The sequence below is a fragment of the Rhinatrema bivittatum genome, chromosome 5, assembly GCF_901001135.1.
Source record: "Rhinatrema bivittatum chromosome 5, aRhiBiv1.1, whole genome shotgun sequence".
Lineage (NCBI taxonomy): Eukaryota > Metazoa > Chordata > Amphibia > Gymnophiona > Rhinatrematidae > Rhinatrema > Rhinatrema bivittatum.
Window position 1 is genome coordinate 127,679,933 of NC_042619.1, and position 8,449 is coordinate 127,688,381.

Genomic DNA, 8,449 nt, shown 5'->3' on the forward strand with positions numbered 1-8,449 from the left:
ACCCCCTCCAGCAGCTCTCCTACTCCTCTTCCATGCAGGCTGTAGCACACACCAGAAGCAGCAGTAGTGGCTAAGCTCTATACTCATGGTCCTCTTCCTTAGGGCCCATGTCTCTCACACACACACCATATCAGTCATGCCCCCATGACCAGTTTCTGTCTCTCACACACCAATCATCTCCCAAACAGTCTTTGACAACCACACCAGTCACCTTCCTGAACAGTTTCTCTCATGCCAAACACACACACAGGCTTCCCACTCCCGTGTTCCACTTACATATATGGGCTTCTCACTCTCATAATCACTTTCTCTTTCTCACACACACTCACCAGTCTCTCACTCCCATGCTTGTTCTCTCCACATGCACAGGCTTCTCATTCCCATAATCACTTTCTTTCTCTCACACACATACACAAACACACACACCAGTCACCTGATCTCTCTCATGCATACACACACACAGGCTTCCCACTCCTATGTTCTCTTTCAGATATACAGGCTTCTCACTCCCATGCTGTATCTCACACACTCCCAGCTTTCTCACTCCCATGCTCACTCTTCACATGCACAGGCTTCTCATTCCCATAATCACTTTCTTTCTCTCTCACACATACACACAAACACACACCAGTCACCTGATCTCTCTCATGCATATACACACACACACAGGCTTCCCACTCTCATGTTCTCTTTCTGATATACAGGCTTCTCACTCCCATGCTGTGTCTCACACACACACTGGTTTCTCACTCCCATGCTCACTCTTCACATGCACAGGCTTCTCATTCCCATAATCACTTTCTCTCTCTCTCACACACACACACACACACACACCAGTCACCTGATGTCTCTCATGCATACACACACACACACACACACACAGGCTTCCCACTTCCATGTTCTGTCTTACATATACAGGCTTCTCACTCCCATGCTGTGTCTCACACACACCCAGGTTCTCACTCCCATGCTCACTCTCTTCACATGCACAGGCTTCTCATTCCCATAATCACTTTCTCTCTGTTACACACACACACACACACACCAGTCTCTCTCTCACTTCCATGCTCGCTCTCCACGTGCACAGGCTTCTCATTCCCTGAATCACATTCTCTCTCTCTCACATTCACATACACACCAGTCACACAGTCACCTTACCAACCAGTCTCTCTCTCATACATGCACACACACACAGGCTTCCCACTCCCATGCTCTCTCTCACATAATCAGGCTTCTCACTCCCATGCTTTCTTTCACACACACCCCCACAACACCAGGCTTCTTACTCCCATGCTTTCTCACATACCCAGATTTCTCACTTCCATGCTTTTTCTCTCTTTCTCACACACACACACATCAGTCACATCCCTGACTGTCTTACACTCTCACATACACATCAGTCATCTCCCTGAGCAGTCACTTTCATTGTCTCTCACATATACACATACATCAGCTCTCTGACCAGTTTCTCTCAATCACACACATGTTCTCGATCAAATACATTCTCTCACTTACACACAGGCTCTCAATCACACACACATTCTGTCACTTACACACAGGCTGGCTGGCTGCTTCTCTCTCTTTCTCTCACTCACTTCCTCTCTCTCCTCCCCCCCCCCCCCCCCAGCACAAATGGTAGCTACAGCAGCCTCCTCCTCCAGCCCCCGCAGGCCAAGAAGGAAGAATCCCATCGGCCGTGGGAGGCTCATGCTGCTGTCTCCTTTCTCGATTACCGGCTGCTTCAATTACTCGGGGGCCGATGCTGCAGCGGCCGCTGCTACTTTATCATGCGACACAGCTCTTTCTTCTTCCCGCGCACCGCGTATCACTTCCTGTTCCGGGTCATGGGGGGAAGGCGCGGGAAGAAGAAAAGGCCAGCCATGGGTGCCACAGCTTCTTTTAGCACTGCTGCCGTTCCCACTGGGCTTGAACGTGTTGATAGCCCAGCGGCAACGGCAGCAGGGAAGAAAGAGCAGCAGGAGAGACCGGGAGCACGCGACACATCAGCCGGTGCTTGGCGACACACCGGTGTGTCGCGACACACCGGTTGAGAACCGCTGTTCTAGGCAATTACCCATCCTGCCCATTCCTGTTCGACTTCAGAGATTAGGCAAAATCATGCATATTCAGGCTTTCTGAGTTCTTTTGTTGGGTATGAATGGTGATCATGATTTCCTCTGGGTGAGGAGGGAGGGAGTAAAGGAGAAGGGGAAGCCATATCCCTGGCAAAGGGTTCTTAGGCGTCCTAACAGTCTCAGTTAAGCAGATGGTTTGGTGGACCAGTAAGGTGAATAAATCTGCTGGGAGGGCTGATTGCATAAATCCTGCTGTGATCTAGGGAACTCTCCTCTGATGACTTTAAGGTACTTATAGCTGTTAAATACCACTTTATTACTTCATAAGGGAGCTGTGAACCAAAGTAATGAGCTCAGACCACTCCAGTTTATTTAGTTTGTTTGTAACAGGCCCATTCACAGGTAAAATAGACAGATGTAGGTATTTCTTTAGCCACAGAAAAATTGCAGCAAATGCATTACCACTATCAGGCTCCTCTTCCTGAGCCAGACAAACGGTTTCAACTCTACAGATTTGTAAGCACTTCTCAGGCCACTACACCTGGCTGTGGAGCTCCTGCTGTTATGAGCTGACTAGTTGCACTAAAATTGGACAGAAGTCTCTGAACTGACCAGGAGAGGCCCACATTCAAAGTCTGACCCTTTCAGAACTCTGTCTTGGAAAAATTGATTACTCACAGTCACCAGATGCATGAAGGCAGAAAGAATTCCAGAAGAAAGGACATTCCTAATGGTTGTTCTGCATCTTTCCCTTAGGAACCACAGAAAGGTCAGCCTAAAAGATAGCTGGGCAACTGTAACTCCCAACGTGAACTCCTGGCCTTTGTCCTAGACTCCTACTGGGAGTCTGAGAAAAAAAATCCCCCTAGAGGGCTCTGACCAACATCTTAGGGGGCTTAAAAGGCTCAAACATCTTTATTTACAAAGCACAGCTGGTTATACTACACCAGGGCTACAGGTGATCTCTTGCTTTATAGACCGAGCATCTGTGGCAAGGCAGGATCTCTACAGCCAGTCTGACTTTCTAGGCTGCAGGCCAGACTTCTTAACCCTCTACCTCATTAGAATTGTGCCTTCAACTGGAAGCAGCCAGCTACACAGCTACTGGCTACACTCTTCTAGCCTCAGCCAGTTTAAGCAGGAGAATTGGAAACTCGGGCCTTAATTCAGATGTACAGAAAGATTCCATACCTGGGAACATTTGAGTTCAGCTCACCCTGAGATTTGTGTAGATTAGCAGGTGAGGGATTGAACAGTGCAACAAACTTTTCCTCTTCCTGCCTCTAACAGATATAACACATTCATTCTTTTTTTCTTCACGTTTTCATTTCCTTTAATGCAAATTATGTCTGCAAATATAATACCATTCTAAACATGAAAAAATTACTCAGTTCTCTGCCTGTCTTTCCCAGCTATGATGCCCCCAATCCACTGTTGTTGGTGCCTCAGTTTCATCAAGGAGCAAGGGCCTGATCCAGTTCCCCTTCCCCATGGCCTTCACCATTTCATCTACTGCTGTACTGCATCTGTCTGCACTCACCCTCCTCAGACTCCCTCTTAGGCAGAAAAGGCCTTGATCCATCCTCTCCCCCTCCCCATCATCAAATAAAGTGTCTGACCTTTGCTGTCCTTACTCTATCTTGAGTTTTCTCCTCACTCAGGCTCTCCAGAATACATCTGGAGTTGTGCTGGTTTAGGCAGACAGGCCTTTTACCACAGCACCGCGGGTCCTTTGCAGCCCCCTTCACAGTTTGCTCCGGTGGGGCTGCATTCATCAATGCTACTGCAGGAAGATGAAGCACTGCCATGCCTGTGTGAACATGCCAGCAGCTCCAGCGTAGCTGACATGCATGCGGCTAAAGAAAGGAAGACAGAGCGCGGCAACAGTGTGGAGACACGATTGGATGATTGCAAAGAGAGCGTTGCACATGTGCTCTTCAGCTTCAGCCATAGCACCCAAAGATTTCAGCATCAACTCTGGTTCCCCCAGCATTATGTCTTCAAATTCGGAGTCTCTGGGCCAAATCCAGTGAGTTCCCAGGTAATCGGCATTTCTGTGGGTGAGAGTGCTTTACCTGTGGCAATGCCTGTTTCAAAACTGCCTGCCCATAATGCAAGTAAATAAGAACATATATAGCCTGTATACATGTAAGTTTACCCATAGTGAGTGTGGGCATTTCAGAGGGTGAGTTTGAGGAGGGGCTTGCACTTACATACTTACTTTTGCATTTTCAAAAGCACACGTATATTTCTCAGACAAAATCTAAGCACAAATTAGCAGGTTGTAAATGTGCGAAGGTAGATTTGAAAGGAACATTTTCAAAGGAAAAACATGCATGCACTTTCCCTTTGAAAACTAGTGTAACTTATGACAGGCAGTGATGAGTGCCAGAAGAGTGCTTGAGTGCATAAGGGGAGGTATTACCAGTAGGAAAAAAATTAGTTGTTAATGTCTCTGAAGAGATCATTGATGAGACCTCAACTGGAGTATTATGTTACATTATGGAGGCTGTATCTCATAAGAACATAAGAACATGCCATACTGGTCAGACCAAGGGTCCATCAAGCCCAGCATCCTGTTTCCAACAGTAGGCAATCCAGGCCATATGAACCTGGCAAGTACCCAAAAATTAAGTCTATTCCATGTTACTGTTGCTAGTAATAGCAGTGGCTAATTTCCAAGTCAACTTAATTAATAGCAGGTAATGGACTTCTCCTCCAAGAACTCATCCAAACCTTTTTTAAACACAGCTATACTAACTGCACTAACCACATCCTCTGGCAACAAATTCCAGAGTTTAATTGTGCATTGAGTGAAAAAGAACTTTCTCCGATTAGTTTTAAATGTGCCATATGCTAACTTCATGGAGTGCCCCCCTAGTCTTTCTGCTATCCGAAAGAGTAAATAACCGATTCACATCTACCCATTCTAGACCTCTCATGATTTTAAACATCTCTATCATATCCCCCCTCAGCCGTCTCTTCTCCAAGCTGAAAAGTCCTAACCTCTTTCCTCATAGAGGAGCTGTTCTATTCCCCTTATCATTTTGGTAGCCCTTCTCTGTACCTTCTCCATCTCCAAAAAGATATAGACACAGTACAGGCAGCACAGAGAAGGGCTACCAAAATGATGCAAAGTCGGCACCATAAGGTCTATAAAATGAGACTTCAGGACCTAAATATGGATAACAAAGAAGAGAGAGGGGCGCATGGTAGAAATATTCAAATACTTCAAATGTGTAACTAATGCACAAGAAGCGAACAATTTCCAGTGGAAAATGTGAAGGGCGGCGTTTGTGTGAGCCCTTTGTGCTGTGGCGTAGTACCAACAAGGCCTACATCAGTAACTGGTGAATGTGGCCTGTAGCAGGACAAACTGGAGCTTCACCTATACCAGCCGCCTCGCCCACAGGTTGAGCCCTTGGGTTCTGGCAGCCAGCAGGTACTTAGGTGGGTCCCTAAGACGATGAAGAGAAATAGTCCAAAGGTATGCCAGGGTCAGGGCAGGCAGCAGAATAATGGAGTCAGAGACAGGCCAAGGTTGGGGCAGGAGGTAATAATGGTCAGCTCCAGGCGGCAGGCATTCGTAGTCAGGTCCAAATGACAGTCAATCATGGTCAGGTCCAAGCAAGAGGTCAGGCCAAGGGTGGACAAAGACACATAGAAGATACTGGACAAGATGGACAAGGCAAGGCTGGATGAGGCAAGGCTGGAAAATGAGGCTGGACAAAGAAACAGGAATACAGTTCACAGGAACCAGGAATACTAGGCAACATGCACTGCAAAGCAGAAGATCTGTTGCTGAGGGACCGCTGATAGTCTGAGGCTGCCTTAAATAGTATGAGCTGTTGACATTATTGGAAAGTGCCAAGTTCAGGTTTATCGCACTGGGCCCTTTAAACATAGGCACGCACCTAGAGCGAGGTCTGAGAGAAGCAGGAGCATGGTGGGACCTGGATGCTGCGATGGTGTGTGAACTGCATGGTACACACTGGTAGGCTAGAGTGGAATTCCTGCCACTTGCGAATTGAAGCAAGGGGGTAAGCGAGATGGCTCGCAGGACCTTCCCACGAGCTGTACATCATAACACATCCAGAGCCCCCTTCCTAGTCTTCTGGGCCAGGATTTCCTGAAAAATCTCCTGTGGATTTCAGATATGAGTTGGAGAACTTGCAGATTGGACACCAGCTCCCAAGAATTCTCCTCAGGTCCATGGTTTTTCCAGGAGATATGATTCTGGAACTGGTTGTGGACTCTTTGGGAATCTAAAATCTCCTGGACCTCAAATTGTCTTCTTCCATTACAACTTCGGTGGTCTGGAGAGTTGGTCTGCCCAGCCAAGAGCAAACTGCAGGTTTCAACTGATTGACATAGAAAACATTATGAATCTGTAAAAATGCTGGTAATTTGAGCTTGTAAGCCACAGGACACAGTTCGCGCTCATTGGGAAATGGACCCAAGAATCGTGGTGCAAACCTTAAAGAAGGCATCTTCAAGTATAGGTTTTTACTGCTAAGCCAAACGAGATTTCCTGGATGAAGTTGAAGTGCTGGGCGACATTTCTGTCTGAGTGTTTTTTTAAAATGCTCCGCCGTTTGCTCTAGGAGGTGGTGTGCATTCTGCCAAAGTTCCTCAAGTTCCTGTCCCATTAGATTAGCTGCTGGGCAAGGGACAGAGATTAGAAGGGGTCTTGGTGTATGGGGATGGCACCCAAACACTATGAAGAAAGGTGATGACCCTGTGGAACTGTTCATGAGGTTATTATAGCATAATTCAGCCCATATGAGGAGGGCTTCCCAGTTATCCCGCTGTTGGTTCACATTGGCTCATAGAAAGGCCTTGAGGCTCTGATTTACTCGCTCTGTTAATTAATTCATTTATTTATTTATTTATTTATTTATTTAGTGCTTTTTTATACCGACATTCATGATACAGATCATATTATATCGGTTTACAAGGAACCGGGATTATAACATTAACTTAAACATAGAAGAAAAGTCAAAAGTAACATTAAAACAGGGGTATTGGAACTGGGGAGAGGAGGAGCCAGTAGCAGAAGGTAACTCGGTAACTATAACAATAAAATCATTGTCCATTGCTCTGGGGGTAGTAAGCAAAGGTGAAATCCAACGTAATTCCAACCTTCTTGCACAAGCCTTTCCAGTAGTAGGCTGTGAAACTGAACAGCCTGGTCTGAAAGGATGTGAATGGGGAGCCTGTGCAGAAGGAAGATGTGTTGGACAAAGAGTTTAGCCAGTGCAGGTGCCAAAGGAAGGCCTGGAAAGGGCTTAAAATGAGCCATCTTAGAAAATCTATCAACTGCCACCCATATGGTGGTATTGCCATTAGAGAGAGGAAGGTCAGTGATGAAGTCAGTGGCCAAATGGGTCCAGGGTCCCCCAAAGTCATGCTCACACACATTATTCATAGTACATGTGGGGTAGGACTCTATAAAATGCTTCATGTCAGTCCTCATCTGGGGCCACCAATAGTGTCAGATGATTAATTCCAAGGTTTGTGTGATACTTGGGAGGCCCGTCAAGCAGGAGCCATGAGCCCACTGAAGAACCTTCTGTCATAGGTGTCAGGGAACCATACTCTTCCCAGGAGGAAGTGTGAATGTGGCTGCAACCACAATCTTCTCAGGGTTGATGATATGCTGTGGAGATTCCAGACAGCCCTCAGTATCAAAGGAACATGAGGGGACATCGACACATTGATTCTTCTCAAAGTCAAACCGATTAAAAAATGACCAACGGATTTGTCGGGAATTCAGTCTCTGCGCTTGAGCTAGATGTTCTAAGTTTTTGTGATCCATATAGATAGTCACTGGGTGCTTGGCTTCTTCCAGCAAGTGTCACCACTCCTCTAAGGCTAGCTTGATCGCTAACAGCTCACAATCACCAATGGTGATTGTGAGCTGTTAGCGATCAAGGGTAAGTAGGAGCAGGTGTTGTAAGTAGGAGCAGGTCACAAGTGTACCATTCTGGTTATGCTGCAGGAAGTCAGCACCCACCCTGAGGGTAAATGCATCTATCTCCAGGAAGAATGGCTTAGTCAGATCTGGGTGGTATAGGCACGGATCAAATTTGAACTCCTGTTTGAGATGATCAAAAGATGGATAACGTCATAGTTCAGTTTTTGATGTCTGAGCCCTTTTTAGTTAGAGCTGCCAAGAAGGAGTAATCATGGACAAATTACCTATAGTAATTTGGAAATCTCAGGAAGTGCTGCAGTGCCTTAAGGCCCAAAGGCCAGGGCCATTCCAGTATGGCCTTTAATTTATCTGGGTCCATGTTTGGCATTGGTGAGGGATAATATATCCCAAGAAGGGAAGTTCTTGTTTGAAGGTACACCAATTCTCTGGAGGACCT